We start from the raw sequence: 18,561 nt of genomic DNA, 5'->3' as shown, positions 1-18,561 counted from the left end.
CCCTTCAGCTTTTGGTTTCCCTTTCCTGGTACTCCACAACGGCAGTTTCCCGAAGCACAGAAGGAGTAAGACGAAAGAGAGCACAACGGGACGTGTAGTTTACTTTGCCCTTACAGAAAAACAGCCAAAAATGATTCCTTTGAAAACTATAGTGTAACCGTTAGGTCTCACAAGAATTTTTACATTACGTTAAAGCAGATCACTCAGTAGTTATAAAGTCGTTTCAAACGACAATTTCTCCAGCTAGTGTTTTCAAAATTGAGCAAAAAGATTGTTTATCTTCCGACAACAGCTTACACAACACTTCACAGCTCTCACCAATGCGTGTTACGCGCCTAAATTAAAAAGGGAGATGCACATGGAGGAGGACTGTTCCGTTATTAATGATGTTCAAAAAAAAAAATCTGACTGCAACCTCCAATCACATCCTCCATCAATGTATTTGGCGCGTTGGTGACACGATTCTACGGGAAAGATGCATCTGAAAAAAAACGAAAGTTGGAAAAGTGGCCGGCGCGTTTCAAAAAAAAAAAAAAAAAAGAAAGTTTTAAAAGTGGCCGGCGCGCGCCCCTGCCTAAATCCGCCTCTGTCCTCCTACTTCAAACAACAGAGTCCAAAAGTATGAGGCAAACATGTGGACTGGTTGCATGCATGCAGCAAACTGCTGTGGCTGCTGCATGCAGCGTTTCATCCTGATGGTGACCGGCTCGTACCTTCTCAAGACGTCTCCGCTGGCGCGTGCACTTTTAAGGAGCCCGAGCGAGGAGCAGGCTCGCCCTGCCCTCGCGGCTCGCTCACGCAGCCATGGCTAAACAGAAGGTGGCAGCATTGCAGAGCTGAGCTGAGGTGCAGCGGTGCCTGGCGCTGTGAGCTGAGGTGCAGCGGTGCCTGGTGCTGAAGCGAACTTGTTGAGTTTGTGCTTCTTTCTTGTGCTTCTTTCTTGTGCAAAGCTTTATTAGGTCGTGGTCTCTGGCGCTTCGTGCATGTGAAGCAGGAATTAAGGAAAAGGTACATTTTACCTGGTCTCCGTAGAATATGCGTTCAAAGTGAGTCCCATTTGAAACGTTTTCTGTTGTCCTTGCGTTGCATAATGTTGTGGTGTGGTGCTTAAAAGGTAACGGATAAAAAACTTTAACACAACCGTGATGATGATGCTCTTCAGTACTAGCTTCAATGACCCTAGTAACTGGGCATTTTATTGGTTACAGTGTCTCTGAAATAGATGCTGGAAATCAGAGCTAATAACCTCATTGTGTGGAAATGAAAGTTTTTGTTTAATCTGGAGGTTACAAAACCGCTTTTTACTGATTATTGTATCACGTCTTATTCAGTCTTCCAGGCTTACAGGGACGAACGTACACAGGGACAAACTCTTACGGTTGGGGACACATTTATATAGTATTACTGGTACTGAACTACAAAGTTGTAACAATATAGCATAAGAGCATGCATTTTCTTAATTAAAATAAGACTGTAATGAGTCATTATTTGTTGAAGCTGATCTTTAAGTCAAAATGTGCATTTCATGTTTAACTTAATAAATTTAAGTAGTGCAGATCTTTTTAACGGTAGGAGAAAAGACACGTTGGTTGCTCTTTTGTCCATAAACTAGACCGGAGACACTGGTTTTCAGAACAAGTGGGAATGGACACATACTCAACTGCCCCCGATTCTACAAAACATCCCTGATTTTGCTTCATATTTTGCCCTGTCCTTGGTAATTTGTTTGTTTATGTTTTAGTAAACCACTAAGGATTCTAGTCAGTCAGTAATGCCTGTCAATGGCACTAGAGTTTGTTATTTCTTATTGTGCTGCAGTGTACGTTGATGCAAAGCCCGTTGTTTTACTAAACTTAAAGTGAGTTAGAGCTGTATTTACAAGCGCTGTCCCTGATTTTTGTACTTTTATCCTCCCATTATTTTAGCTTTGACCAGGATTCTTAAGTAAGGAAGTTGAGAGGTATGCAGTGTACAAAATACCTCCTCCCAAAAGTAGTTATTTGAGTTAATTGTGTTTAAACATTGCATTCTGCAGAAATCTATGAAAAAAAGTAGTTAATAGGAGTAATGAGGTGTGTCTGTGTAATAGCTGAAGTGCTTTGATTAGGGCCCTTTTCGAAGAAGAGTCTAAGAATATTTCAGGAAAATGTGCATAAAGAAATAAAAGTTGAAAAGGCATGTCCTGGAAATGTAATGGCTGCTATTTTTTCAACACATTTATAGCTGGTTGTGCGACATTTAATAAGAGTGAGAGCAGTCTTTCTTCATATCTCAGTAGTGTCTTCTTCTTCTTTCGGCTTTTCCCGGTTAGGGGTCGCCAAGGCGGATCACCTTGTCCGCACATTGATTGGCAGTGGAGTTTTACGGTGTCGAGTTGCCAGCCCGGAACCCAACCTTCCACAGAAGGCACACTCACACGCACACCTAGGGCCAATTTAGAGTGTCCAATCCACCTGCAGCATGTCTTTGGGATGTGGGAGGAAACCGGAGCACCCGGAGGAAACCCACACGACCACAGGGAGGACATGCAGACTCTGCACAGAAGGCACCCCAGCCGGGGATCGAACCGGAGTACCTCTTGCTGTGAGGCGGCAATGCTAACCACTGCACTACCATGGCCGCCCTATATCTCAGTAGTGTATTATTTGTATATTTAACTGTGATATTTTGACGCATTATTTGTTTGTTGCATGGTGCAGTTATTTCCTTATATCCTACATGTATCCTACATTCTTGTTTGTTTGGTTTTCTGACTTTCCACTGTTTTGTCTGCTCTTTCAGACTTTCTCACGTTTGATGTTTGTTGTGAAGAAAATGTTGTATAAACATTGTAGTAGTAGTATTAGAACATTTTCATGGCCAAGATCTTAGCTTTAAAAAATAGCTAACTCAATATGATAATTTTATTGATCAAATAAGCAAAAGTGTTTCTGTAGGCTGGACATTCTGCTGTATTCATGTTTTCAGATGCATAAAATGTATTTTGTTTTTCTTTTAATTTCCACTGCATTATGTGCATTCCCTTTTGACAGAGCATGTTAGAAAGATCTGGATACAGTAGACATTTTCAAATTTGGAAATAAAAAATCCACACTATTCACTATATATCCGAAAAGATTTACTTTGTTTTGCTGTTGTATATACATATTTCCCTTTCAACAGAATTGCATGACTGGAGGTATTAAAGTTTCTTTTTATTTCTAAGAAGTGTTTTAAACAGTTCTTTAGGGTTGTTTAAATTTTATAATTCTGAATGCTTGCTGATTTAAGCCTTTACTAGCCCCCCTAAAAAAAACATTTAGGCTCAAAGAGCGTTTGATGGATTACATTTCTTCTTCAGCTTGTAGTAAGTATATGGGGAGCTGAATTGCTTGCTGTTGGCCTTATGCAGGGGAAGATGTGCCCCCCTTATTCCCTAAAAATATATTAGTTCTGAGGTCGAACTCCTTAAAAATGGAAAGCATACTTTTGTAATAAAGCAATGCATTTCTTTTACTCCAAGCTAGTCTGACCTCAGAGTTGATATATTTAGCTCATGGGAGGGCAACTTCCTTACAAAAATGCTTCTCAATTGCTTTATTTTATTTTATTGCTTTTAGTATAGCAGTGTTTTCTACTTAAACATTGAGTAATTATCAGTGCTTTGCAGTGCTTTAGATGTAAACATAACAAAAAGCAGCTAAGCAGACCCCACTCTACACTACATAATACCTTAAACTGCCATTAAAGATTGCCCCTGGGAAATATGCAGATGACCTTTTAAGCGTTCCAGCTACATGGTTTCTGAATGCCACTAACCTTTTACTTTTTTAAGTCTTTATTGATGCATTTAGATTCATAATACCAAACTCCACTAACCTCGTTAGATGTAGACATTTCATTCTTTTGTTATGGACTTGTCACTGCAGTGTAATAACTGGATAATTTGACCATTCTCTGGAAACACTAAGCTTTTAAAAAGCATAATGTATATAACTTTATGGATGATGGCAAAATTTCCCAAATAATTACCAAACCACTAATAAAAAAGTCATACAGAATCTGCTTTCCTAGCATGCACTTTCTACACAACCATGTTACCGTATTTATTTTTATATTAACTCTGCTTTCTTAGCATGCACTTTCTACACAACCATGTTACCGTATTTATGTTCATATTAACTCCAGGTGCTGCGTCTCTGTTTTGATGTGTCGATATATTTTGTACACCGTCGTCTCCATCTGTTACTATACATACGTGTGATATTCCGATGTATTTGGATACAGAGATTTTACATCCCTACCACTGACCTCTGGGTTATTCCATAGATGTTGTTCTTATTGTTCTTAGTCCTACTGTTATCTCCCTAATGGTATCTGAAATGATTTGCTAATCAGCGTCCTGCTGTACTCCTGGTTTTCATTATGTTACTCTCCAGTGACATATTGTGTAGTGTCGTGGTGGTGCAGCAGTTAGCATTGTCACCTCACAGCAAGAGGTTCTCCTGTTCAATTCTCGGCTGGAGCATCTTCTGTGTGGAGTCTGCATGTCCTCCCCATGGTCAAATGATGTTAATGACATGCAGATAGGTGCATGCGTGAATGGGTGTGTCTGCCTTGAAGGTTGGGTGTCGGGCTGGCAACTCGGCACCGTAAAAATCCACTGCCAATCATTAGCGGACCGGAGTTCTGCTGTGGCGACCCCTAACCGGGAAAAGCCGAACGACATTGTTTTACTCTCCAATGGCATATTGTCTAAAATTCAACAAGTCATTTAAGCAGGCCAGTGCTCCCTTTTCCATGAAACTGGTATGCCCTTCAGACCTTAACAAATGCAAAAATAAAGTAAACCATCTGTGTACACACATGCCAGGTACTTATTTATATGCAGCATGCAACCACAGTTCTGTGTGAACATGTGATATTCAGGTATGTGTGTGTGTACAGCATGTGCACACTTCTCTGTGCACAGATAGCATCCATGTGTTTACAGATAATATACATGGGCAGTCGCATGGACACATATGTTATGCAGGTATTTATATGCATTGCACATGGGACTGTGCACAAATGATTTGCGAGTATTTATACGCACCATGTGCATAATTATGTGTACACATGTGATACATAGTTATGTGCTGCACATGTTTAATTCTGTGTGGTACTCAGGTTTGTATGTGACCCACATGTGCAGTTCAGTGTACACATATAATATGCAGGTATTTATATGTATCTTGCATGCACAGCTCTTAGTGCATGCATGATACACAGATATTTTAATGTACCATGTGTGCACATGTCTATGTGCACACATCATGTACATGCATTTATATGCTCCTTGCATGCACAGCTCTTAGTGCATGCATGATATACAGCTATTTTAATGTATCATGTGTGCACATGTCTATGTGCACACATCATGTACATGTATTTATATGCACCATGCATGCACAGCTGTTAGTGTACACATGATATACAGATATTTTTATGCACCATGTCTGCACACATCTATGTGCATACATCATGTACATGTATTTATATGCACCTTGCATGCACAGCTCTTAGTGCACGCCTGATATACATATATTTTTATGTACTGTGCGTGCACACGTCTATGTGCACACATCATGTACATGTATTTATATGAACCTTGCATGCATGTACAGCTTTTAGTGTACACATGATATACAGATATTTGTATGTACCATGTGTGCACATGTCTATGTGCACACATCATGTACAGGTATTTATATGCACATTGCATGCACAGCTCTTAGTGTACACATGATATACAGATATTTTTATGTACCATGTGTGCACATGTCTATGTGCACACATGTACATGTATTTATATGCATCATGCATGCATAGCTCTCTGTGAGTTGTGTGTGCAAGCATGAGATGCAGCTTATTATATGTACAACATATGAATATTTTTTTATGGTACACATGATCTACATCTATTTTTTAAGCACTATGCTTGCACAGTTTTGTATACATATGAGATATGCAGGTGTTTATATGCATCACATGTGCATGGTTCTGTGTGCTTACTTGATATACAGGTTTTATGTGCACTGTGTGTGGACAGTTCTGTGCATGTGTGATATGCAGGTAGTGGTCTGGTACATCAATGGGAAGAGAGGAGCCTGTTCTTCCCCACTCTGTCAGGTTGCTGTGAGGGTCTGGCACTGGACCACGAGCTGCTGCTTGTTAACTTTTGGACATGTGTTTATTTATTGACATTTGTTGACCGGGAAAGTCCACTGGGTCAGAAACCCATTTTCAGTGGAGGCCTAGGGAGGGCAACTTCACAATGTATTACAAAGTATTCTAGTTTAACATAAAAATAATCGAATATACCTGTATAAAAGCAGAGATATGCAATACAGTACAGTACAGAGTTTACATTATTTATCTTTAAGGATCACAATGCACAGATAAGAAGTTACATGTGCAGCAAAGCATCGCTATGCAACAGTACCATATATAGTGTGTTTGTGAAAAACGTGATTACTGAACGCAACAGTACCATATATAGTGTGTTTGTGAAAAATGCGATTACTGAACACAACAGTACCATATATAGTGTGTGTTTGTGAAAAATGTGATTACTGAACGCAACAGTACCATATATATTGTGTGTTTGTGAAAAATGTGATTACTGAACGCAACAGTACCATATATATTGTGTGTTTGTGAAAAATGTGATTACTGAACGCAACAGTACCATATATATTGTGTGTTTGTGAAAAATGTGATTACTGAACACAACAGTACCATATATAGTGTGTGTTTGTGAAAATGTGATTACTGAACACAACAGTACCATATATATTGTGTGTTTGTGAAAAATGTGATTACTGAACACAACAGTACCATATATAGTGTGTGTTTGTGAAAAATGTGATTACTGAACGCAACAGTACCATATATATTGTGTGTTTGTGAAAAATGTGATTACTGAACACAACAGTACCATATATAGTGTGTGTTTGTGAAAAATGTGATTACTGAACGCAACAGTACCATATATAGTGTGTGTTTGTGAAAAATGTGATTACTGAACGCAACAGTACCATATATAGTGTGTGTTTGTGAAAAATGTGATTACTGAACGCAACAGTACCATATATATTGTGTGTTTGTGAAAAATGTGATTACTGAACGCAACAGTACCATATATATTGTGTGTTTGTGAAAAATGTGATTACTGAACGCAACAGTACCATATATAGTGTGTGTTTGTGAAAAATGTGATTACTGAACGCAACAGTACCATATATAGTGTGTGTTTGTGAAAAATGTGATTACTGAACGCAACAGTACCATATATATTGTGTGTTTGTGAAAAATGTGATTACTGAACGCAACAGTACCATATATATTGTGTGTTTGTGAAAAATGTGATTACTGAATGCAACAGTACCATATATATTGTGTGTTTGTGAAAAATGTGATTACTGAACGCAACAGTACCATATATATTGTGTGTTTGTGAAAAATGTGATTACTGAACACAACAGTACCATATATAGTGTGTGTTTGTGAAAATGTGATTACTGAACACAACAGTACCATATATATTGTGTGTTTGTGAAAAATGTGATTACTGAACACAACAGTACCATATATAGTGTGTGTTTGTGAAAAATGTGATTACTGAACACAACAGTACCATATATATTGTGTGTTTGTGAAAAATGTGATTACTGAACGCAACAGTACCATATATATTGTGTGTTTGTGAAAAATGTGATTACTGAACACAACAGTACCATATATAGTGTGTGTTTGTGAAAATGTGATTACTGAACACAACAGTACCATATATATTGTGTGTTTGTGAAAAATGTGATTACTGAACGCAACAGTACCATATATAGTGTGTGTTTGTGAAAAATGTGATTACTGAACGCAACAGTACCATATATATTGTGTGTTTGTGAAAAATGTGATTACTGAACGCAACAGTACCATATATAGTGTGTGTTTGTGAAAAATGTGATTACTGAACACAACAGTACCATATATAGTGTGTGTTTGTGAAAATGTGATTACTGAACACAACAGTACCATATATATTGTGTGTTTGTGAAAATGTGATTACTGAACACAACAGTACCATATATATTGTGTGTTTGTGAAAAATGTGATTACTGAACGCAACAGTACCATATATATTGTGTGTTTGTGAAAAATGTGATTACTGAACGCAACAGTACCATATATAGTGTGTGTTTGTGAAAAATGTGATTACTGAACGCAACAGTACCATATATAGTGTGTGTTTGTGAAAATGTGATTACTGAACTAACAGTACCATATATAGTGTGTGTTTGTGAAAAATGTGATTACTGAACGCAACAGTACCATATATAGTGTGTGTTTGTGAAAAATGTGATTACTGAACGCAACAGTACCATATATATTGTGTGTTTGTGAAAAATGTGATTACTCAACACAACAGTACCATATATATTGTGTGTTTGTGAAAAATGTGATTACTGAACGCAACAGTACCATATATAGTGTGTGTTTGTGAAAAATGTGATTACTGAACGCAACAGTACCATATATATTGTGTGTTTGTGAAAAATGTGATTACTGAACGCAACAGTACCATATATATTGTGTGTTTGTGAAAAATGTGATTACTGAACACAACAGTACCATATATAGTGTGTTTGTGAAAAATGTGATTACTGAACACAACAGTACCATATATAGTGTGTGTTTGTGAAAAATGTGATTACTGAACACAACAGTACCATATATAGTGTGTGTTTGTGAAAATGTGATTACTGAACACAACAGTACCATATATAGTGTGTGTTTGTGAAAAATGTGATTACTCAACACAACAGTACCATATATAGTGTGTGTTTGTGAAAAATGTGATTACTCAACACAACAGTACCATATATAGTGTGTGTTTGTGAAAAATGTGATTACTCAACACAACAGTACCATATATAGTGTGTGTTTGTGAAAAATGTGATTACTCAACACAACAGTACCATATATAGTGTGTTTGTGAAAAATGTGATTACTCAACACAACAGTACCATATATAGTGTGTGTTTGTGAAAAATGTGATTACTCAACACAACAGTACCATATATAGTGTGTGTTTGTGAAAAATGTGATTACTGAACACAACAGTACCATATATAGTGTGTTTGTGAAAAATGTGATTACTGAACACAACAGTACCATATATAGTGTGTTTGTGAAAAATGTGATTACTGAACACAGTAGTACCATATATAGTGTGTGTTTGTGAAAAATGTGATTACTGAACACAACAGTACCATATATAGTGTGTGTTTGTGAAAAATGTGATTCCTGAACACAACAGTACCATATATAGTGTGTTTGTAAAAAATGTGATTACTGAACACAACAGTACCATATATAGTGTGTTTGTGAAAAACGTGATTACTGAACACAACAGTACCATATATAGTGTGTGTTTGTGAAAAATGCGATTACTGAACACAACAGTACCATATATAGTGTGTGTTTGTGAAAATGTGATTACTGAACACAACAGTACCATATATAGTGTGTGTTTGTGAAAAATGCGATTACTGAACACAACAGTACCATATATAGTGTGTGTTTGTGAAAAATGTGATTACTGAACACAACAGTACCATATATAGCGTGTTTGTGAAAAACGTGATTACTGAACACACCATATATAGTGTGTGTTTGTGAAAAATGTGATTACTGAACACAAGGCTGAAGTTATAGGACCTGCTATTAGAACCTTTCACAATAGGAATTAATTAAGGGACAGTTTTAAGTGGACAAATTCCTCAGGAGGCCTGGCCCATAGACTCAGCTATCGTCCACTTATGCCTCATGAATGGTCTCTGAGCCTGTCAGTAACCAGAAAGAATTTGCCTTTTTATTTTATTTTGCCTTTTTTAGCAGGTTTCCCTGACTGGGTTTTGTCAAAAAAGTTCCTTTTCAGCGGAGGCCTGGGGAGAAAAGCTCCAACATATTATAGACCTTTTTAATCATACATTTAGTAATGTACGTAAAAAGACATTAAATAATGCACATTAACAGTTGCACATACATTTGCTGATTAGATCACATTTATATGAAGTTAGAGAGGCTCCTTTAGCTGTTTAAAACTTTCATTTAAAGGCTCACTGCTGCTTTTCAGGTGTGAGAAACATTTCTGCAGTTTGTTCTAAGTAGTGGGGATATTTGTAGCATTTCCATATTCAGGCTTGTATTTTGGCCTAGTGTTTGTGGAGGCTGTGTGTCTGAGCACATATTCAGGGACATCTTGGTTTAGCCAAAGCCATCAGGCATTTCAATGAGAGAGAATTGTTTGAGGTTATTGGCTGACTGAGGTCACCTGGACTACAGCTTAGACTAAGCACCTCATTGGTTCTTTTGAGATTTCTTTCTTAAAAACTATCTCAGGTTTCAACTTTCTGTTACCTAAGAAGTTCATTTGTGAGTGTTCTGCCGTTTCACACTGAGCTTGATCGAAGGAAGGACACTGAGGAAACTCAGAGCTATAATGTATAACATTAAGTATCCTGTTTTTTGTTTATTTTGTTCTTTATTTCTTTGCTATTTATAGCACTTTGTGTACTGTGTATTTTTCTAGCTAGTTTCACTGTGGTTGAGGTATTAACTGGAAATTGTCCACTTTTATTAAGCATCTGTTGGGTTGTTTGTTTGTAATAACTTGTTGCAGTTAAACTCTTTTTTTCTATAGGCTTTTTTAGCTGTTTAAAACTTTCATTTAAAGGCTCACTGCTGCTTTTTAGGTGTGAGAAACATTTCTGCAGTTTGTTGGTGGCTTTGCAGTTGCCCGCCCCTAGTGTAAATTTGATCTGGGACCCTCCTCCCAGTCTAGTGTCATTACCTCATTCTACCCAGTACAGGGAGAACATTTGAGAAGGCCAATCAGCTTAGTTTTTGCTACTCCTTTCTCTCTTTCCACTTACAATTTTTTTTTTTTTTTTTTTTATCTGCTTTTACTGTATTTGTGTTTCTTCCTACTTTATTTTGCTTTTGCGTCATCTTAAAATTACTCAATTGTATTTATTACTGTTTGGTGTAACTCATTCTAAGCCTTTTAGTTTAAGCACTTGGGCTTCAGACCAGTTGTTTTACATTAAGGTTTGTGGCCTGCACTGTGGTGGCAGGACAGGTAGCTTACATCCTTCTAAGTTGGGAACTGCTGATTGAGGGCTCAGTGTCTGTTATTCTAAAAGTGTATTAGTTCTGGTTTAAGCACTTGGGCTTCAGGCCAGTTATTTTACATTAAGAAGGCTCATGGTCTGCACTCTTGTGGGAGGAGAGGCTGGACTCTGCCCTTCTGAGCTGGGAATTTCTGGTTAAAGGCTTATAGTGCCTGCATATTTGAACTGCTTCTTACTGAAATTGGTGCGCCTTGTTTGCTGTAGCATAGACTAGATCCAGGCCTGCTGAATCTAGCTTTGTTTGTATGCTTGTTGTTTGTTTGCTTGTTATTTCCCTGAAATGCTAATTTCACCTAAAACGCGGCTTTTCAGAGCTTCTGTGTATCCCTAGTGATATCTGCATTGCTTACTGTACTTACTTCCTTGTTTCACTTGAAAGAAAGTTACTGTTTGTAGTTTTTGCATTTAAGTTACCTGTAACACATTGCATTTAAGTTACCTGGCACTTGCTCACTAAGTCAGCACTAAAAAATTAAAAGCACTACACCCTCACAAACTCCCCTTGAGTACATTGTTCCCCATTGGCCCTTTTTTTCAATTATAAAGGAATTCCCAATACTATTCTAGCATGTCCAAAGGTCAGTTGTCAATCTCCTCTCCGGTCCAGCTGGAGAATCTGGGAATCTTGAGGCAATGTTACAACTGCCTCATGTACACAGACAACCCTCTCCGCCTCCCAACAAATTCCAACACATGTGAGAGATACAACCATATAGCCAAACTGGAGGCTAAGCTCTCTCAACTCAGTACTGGCGTAACCAGTCAGGAGGAGAAGGAAACCACACTCACTACAATTCCAGTCTCACATAGACCTACCACAACAGCAAACCAAACACATAAACACACAAAAACATACTCGGAGGCTCTAAATAAAAATATGCCTAAGCAGCAGAGACCTCCAAAGCAGACACCCAAGCAACCGCTACCCCAAAACAAAACACGTGCAACACATAGCTCACAAAGCCAGTGTGCCAAACAGTCACAGCCCTTAAGGCTAAACAACATACCTGATACACTTGTAATAGGTGACTCTATCGTCAGGCACACTGACGTCCTGCTCACCAGGCTGAACAAGGAGAAGGTCACGGTGAGCTGCCTGTCGGGCGCTAGGATCCGCCACATAACACAAGCACTCAGGTCACTCCAAGGCAAGTACAAATATGACTCAGTCATTGTCCATGCTGGTGTGAATGACCTGAGACATACCTCCCTGGACTACATGAAAAGAGACATAGAGGAGCTCTCTGAGCATGTAGCCCAGGCCGGTATGACCCTGACCTTGAGTAGCATCTTACCCTCACCAAGAATGATGCCACAATATAAAGACAAGATGATCAATTTCAACAATTGGCTTAAGTACTGGTGTCATTCAAAGGGGAACCAATGCCTGTCAGCTTGGGATGATATGCTCGACAAGCCACGATGCTTTGCTAGGGAAGGCTCAAAAGACAAACCCACCTCCATAGGTATCACAAGGGATAAGAAACTAAGAGTAATGCTACTCAGCGCCAGAAGTCTAAACCTCAAGATGCATGCACTCGAAACTCTCCTTAGCATGGAGAACGTCGATGTCTGTGCAGTAACAGAAACCTGGTTCAAGGCTCCCGAGAGCACCCCAGCACTACCAGGTTATACCTCATACCATGCTTTTCGGCCCCAAAACATGGACCGAACCACAAAAGGAGGGGGAGTATCAATATTCATCAAAGATACCCACACCTCCAGGTTGGTGGCACAGCAAGAAGCATCAGAGACTATCCATGTGCAACTAACAGTGGGTAAAACTGCCTTCCAGTTTATAGCCTGCTACAGACCACCCCCCCAAACCCAGGAACCACACTCGGCCTTCCTGAGAACACTGGAAAATATGAAGGTCTCTCCAAACACCATTATATTGGACGACTTCAACTACCCAAACATAGACTGGGAGCATTACTCTAGCTCCAACACCCTAGCACAAAGGTTCCTAGAATTTATAAACTCAAATGCTATGGAACAACTTGTTACCACTCCCACAAGAGGGGAAAACATACTGGACCTGATCATCACCAACATGGGGACTCTATGCTCCAGACCAGAAGTGTATCCCTCACTGGTAAGATCAGACCATAAACTAATCTCACTGGATATTCACATCCCGACCACACCCCCTGCCTAGAAAACCACAGTGAAAAACTTCTCTAAAGCAAATTTCACACTCCTCAAAACCAAGGTGGAATCCTTCAAAGCCCTCGGGCCTGTGGAAAATGCGGCCCAGACTGCAGAATCCTTTATAAACGCATTCTATGAACACCTTCAGGAATGCATGGATCTTGCAATCCCAATAAAACCAAGACCCAATCCTCCAAAGGCAGACGTCCTGTCTGGTGGACCCCAGCCATAAACAAACTATACAATAGAAGGAGGAAGCTACTACATGATAGAGCAAAATCCCAAAAAGGGAAGGCATCTCTGATCAGTATTAGCACAAAACTACGGGCACTCATAAAATCGTCTAAGGCCAGCTTCGAGAGAAAAATTGCACAGGACACTAAGGATAATCACAAGGCTTTCTTTAGTTATGTTAGGAACCTGGGTGGGAATTCCCAGATATGCTCAGAATTAGTCCAAAATGACAAAAAATACACCAAACCCACAGACATTGCCAACACCCTAGCTGACAGCTTCAGCGCAAACTTCTCCCCCCTCCCCACGAAAAGGGAAAATATCTATCCCAGCAGAGTGCTGCCCCCCTGACATCTCAGATGCTCAGGTAAGAGCCGCCCTCTCCAAAGCAAAAAACACAGCATCAATGGGACCAGACGGTGTCCTACATGAACTCCAAGAAGAGCTAAACCCAAACATAAAACTACTGTTCAATCTCAGCCTTACTACAGGATATGTACCCAAAGAGTGGCGTACAGCAACAGTGGTCCCTCTCCACAAAGGTGGTGCCTCAACAGATCCTGGAAACTATCGCCCCATAAGCCTGACTAGCTTGGTCTGCAAAGCTATGGAAAGGATCATCATGGACCTCATAAATAAAGATATTGGGGACCTACAGACACTGGATCCTACCCAGTTTGGCTTTGTTAAGGGCAGATCCTGCCTCTTAAACCTGGTCGATTTCTTTGAAACAGTCACCAAGGCCATTGACGAGGGGAAGGTGGTCCACACAGCCTACCTGGACCTTGCAAAAGCCTTCGATACAATACTCCACTCGGGCATTATAGATAAGCTCACCAGCTTAAATATAAACCCCTATGTCACTAGATGGGTTGCAAACTGGCTCAAGGACAGAACCCACATGGTTAGAATTGCTGGAGCCATGTCAGACTCCAAACCAGTTACAAGTGGCGTCCCACAAGGCTCAGTCCTGGGACCTCTCTTGTTCGGTATATATTTCTCAGAGGTACAGGCCAACACGGAAGGATTGTGGCTGACCAAGTTCGCAGATGACTGCAAACTGGGCACCATAATCGACTCTCCAGCCGACACAAGCATCCTCCAAAAGGGCCTCATAGAAACAGACAACTGGTGCCAGAGCCATGGCCTCAAGGTAAATGCCAAAAAGTGTATAGTCACCCCCTTTGGCAAAAACAAAGTGCCCACAAATTACCACATAGGTGGTAATCCATTAAGTACAGAAGAAGTAATGAGGGACCTGGGGACCCAAGTTGATAGCAATCTCTCATTTGACAACCACGTGGCCAAAGTGGTTAGAAGAACATTTTATATAGCCCACCTAATCACGAAGGGATTCACATCTAGATCAGGGGAGGTCATCGTGCCTCTTTACTCTTCCCTCATCAGGCCCATAATTAAGTACAATGCCCCTTTTGGGATGTACCTTACCAAACACCTGCAGCAACTGGAAAGACCCCAAAAGTACCTCACCAAGAGGATAAAAGGGCTCAAACAGATGCCATATGCTGCCCGGTTAAAGAAACTCCAGCTGTACTCAGTGGCATACTGCCTGCTCAGAGCCGATCTGTGCTTGACGTATAAAGCCATGTCCAACCCGGAATTAATGGACATGCTGCACCTCAGTAAATCCAAATCCCATTGAGCTACGCGCTCGAGAGACTTGAACCTCAGCACTGAAATAAATAGGACATGCTGGAGGGACAGGTTCATAACCCAGAGGTTCCCTTCACTCTGGAATAAAATCCCAGTCCAGGTTAGGCAGAGTCCCTCACTGACTCTCTTCAAGAGGAATCTTGATGAGTGGATGGGAGATCGTAGGTTTACCCCGGGTATCACTTCTGTGTCACTGTTAGACAGAGGCACAGTATACTAACCTCGAAAAAGGGCATAACAAAATTCATTTAAAATGGGTGGTGAAAGCCAAACACACTCTGGCTAGGCTTATAAATGCCCTAGGGCAGATAGCCTAGTATGAACCTATGAGAGTGCTATTACAGTAGAAAATATATGTCAGTACATTTTGAACATTGAGCATTTGAAGATGTATATTAGTGGGTTTGTCAGATAGATAACAGAGCAATGTTATTAGTGCTTAGAAATTCAGAACATGAAGCTGAGGGAAGGAACTAAGTAGGACAGAAAATGTTAATATAGTAGTTAAGAGCTGGGGTATAAATCAGGTCCAGAGACATATATATATATATATATATATATATATATATATATATATATATATATATATATATATAGTGTGTGTGTGTGTGTATATATATATATATATATATATATATATATATATATATATATATATATATATATATATATATAGTTATGTGTGTGTATATGGGTCTGCTTTGTTTCGTTGAATGTCATTTCACTGAATTTCTTTTCACCCCGACCACTTCACTGAAAATACAAATTACTGAAAACTCATTTCACTGAATCTCATTTCAATGAACTGAACTTAGTATATATGGCACTGGGTAGAGTACTATAAGGCAAGTAAAAGGTATATGTGTAGTGCGATCCTGGAGTTAGTATATATAGTTGGGGGTGGGGGCGTAGCCCCCCACCTTGTTTGTTTTATATTGTATTATACCAAAAACCTCACAACAATACATTTTAAACAATAGATATGCATAGTTGTAACACCAATGACTAACTTTCTTCAGAAGATATTATGTACTCAAACTAAGTGGGGGGGACTATGTCCCCCACACCCCCAAATCTGGGGGACTGTGCCCCCTACATTCCCCCTGATCATATATACTAACTTCAGGATCGTACTACAGTGGGGAAAAGGTATATAACTTTTACTTGCCTTACAGTACTTTGCACGTACCATATATACTAACTGCAGATCAGTCAAATGAGATTCAGTAAAATGAGTTTTCAGTAATTTGTGTTTTCAGCAATGTGGTCAGGGTGAAATGAGATTCAATGAAACAAAGTAGACCCATATATATATATATATATATATATATATATATATATATATATATATATATACATATCCATTCAGATCATTATCATTCAGATCATTATATATCCATTCAAATCCATTCATATATGGGTTTACTATCATCATTTCGAAAATTAAAATAAATAAGGTAGCAATTACCGAAATAATACGTCGAAAGGACATATTTCCGAATGTTTAGAAGGCCGTAAACCGGACAGAAATGTCGAAAACGTCGAATCGCGACATTCCCAGTCGATCAACGTGGAATAACCGAAACAGCGTGAAATACAGGCAACACAGAGCACGCCCACCCTGCCAAATACACAGAACTACCCAAACTAAACACACGCGTATGCAGGGGCTGCGCCTGCACCCCTGAGGGGCTGTGCCCCCCACACCCCCCCAACTTAATATTCCAGCTCCGAGATCGCACTACAGTGAGGTAAGGGATGTATTTCCCTGTCCGCACTGTACCGCGATCCGCTCCCATGAGCGAACGTTGTTATTCCGAATGCACAGTCCATTCGCACTTACAACATTCGCTCAGATGACCTGCCGCATTATGAAGTATTCGAACATCTGATGTTCGAATACTTCATAGCCGTGCAAGTGCACGGCGACATTGTCATGGTAAACCATATATATGTGTGTATGTATATATATCCATTCAGATCGGTTGAGCTTTTCAAAGGTCAATCATATGGTCTCAACCATATGAAAGTCGATCTTTTAAAAGGTCGATCATCTGAAGAGGACCCATATTTATATATATATATATATATATATATATATATATATATATATGGCTTTCATAAGGGTTATATTAGACATGCAGAGGTGGGGAGTGAGCAGTGTCAGAAAATAAAACATATAGCTGGGAGACACTAGTAAACTATTTGGGTTTGGTGAATATTGGTTGTGAGGTATAGGATTCTGAATGAAGAGAAATGGTTTTATGATACAAAAAGCTGAAGATAACAGTGGTATTTTGCAAGAGATGTACAGGAGCAGATACATTGGCTTTATAGGTGACATTTTAGTTGTGTTTTAAATTAGTTTAAATTCAGAATAGATTTCAGTGGTAGTGGGATGTGGTTTCATAGTTTAGCTGCAATATTTGCATATAGAGAGTTGCCTGCAGTATTAGATACTTTGGTTTAAGTGATTAGTGATTTTTCTCTGGAGTTTAAAATTTTATTGTGGGAGTGGTGTTGTACTGAGTTGTTAAAGGCTGGGCATTTTTTTGGCTTATAGAGAAGTTTGTGTTAGCCAAGAAAGAGCTAGGTATTGTGGTAATTCTAACCGGTTTAATTCTCCTTGGGCTAGGTAGTGGTTTGTTCTGTTGTTATAGCTTACTGCAATTCTGGCTGCTTCTCTTGTGGTAATTCTAACCTGTTTAATTCTCATTGGGCTAGGCCGTGGCTTGTTCTGTTGTTATAGTTTACTGCAAATCTGGCTGTTTTTGTTGTGGTAATTCTAATCGGTTTAATTCTCCTTGGGCTAGGCAGTGGTTTGTTCTATTGTTTTAGCTTACTGCACATCTGACTGGTTTTGTTGTGGTAGCGCTAGTTGGTTTAATTCCCATTAGGCTAGGCAGCGGTTTGTTCTATTGTTTTAGTTTACTACAAATCTGGCTGTTTTTGCTGTGGTAATTCTAACTGGATTAGTTCTTCTTGTTTTAGGCAGTGGCTTGTTTTTGTTGCTTTAATTTACTGTAAATCTGGCTGGGTTTTTTTGTGGTAATTCTAACCTTTTTAATTCTTCTTGGGCTAGGCAGTGGCTTTTTCTATTGTTGTAGCTTAATGCAAATCTAGCTGTTTTTTTTTTGTGATAATTCTAACTGGTTTATTTCTCCTTGGGCTAGGCAGTGGTCTGTTCCCTTGTTTTAGCTTACTACAAATATATCTCTTTTTGTTATGGTAATTCTAATTGGTTTAATTCTCCTTAGGCTAGGCAGTGGTTTGTTGTGTTGTTTTA

The 18,561-nt window shown here is 39.2% G+C and overlaps 1 protein-coding gene across 2 annotated transcripts in view; it reads left to right on the top strand.

Moving 5' to 3' along the window:
• The first annotated feature begins 926 nt into the window (after positions 1–926).
• Positions 927–18,561, top strand: part of TMEM98 (transmembrane protein 98) — a 595,737-nt gene continuing 578,102 nt past the window's right edge. Inside the window, exon 1 of one of the 2 annotated variants that reach the window (XM_044055384.1) lies at positions 927–1,008. The gene's annotated coding sequence lies outside the window, so the exon portion shown is untranslated. Of the gene's footprint in view, positions 1,047–18,561 lie in introns of both variants that reach the window. The other variant, XM_044055383.1, reaches the window with a different exon arrangement.

The sequence above is a fragment of the Protopterus annectens genome, chromosome 13.part0, assembly GCF_019279795.1.
Source record: "Protopterus annectens isolate FY-2018-M chromosome 13.part0, PAN1.0, whole genome shotgun sequence".
NCBI lineage: Eukaryota > Metazoa > Chordata > Ceratodontiformes > Protopteridae > Protopterus > Protopterus annectens.
Note: the sequence above shows the minus strand (reverse complement) of the source record. Positions and strands in the feature narration are given on the sequence as shown.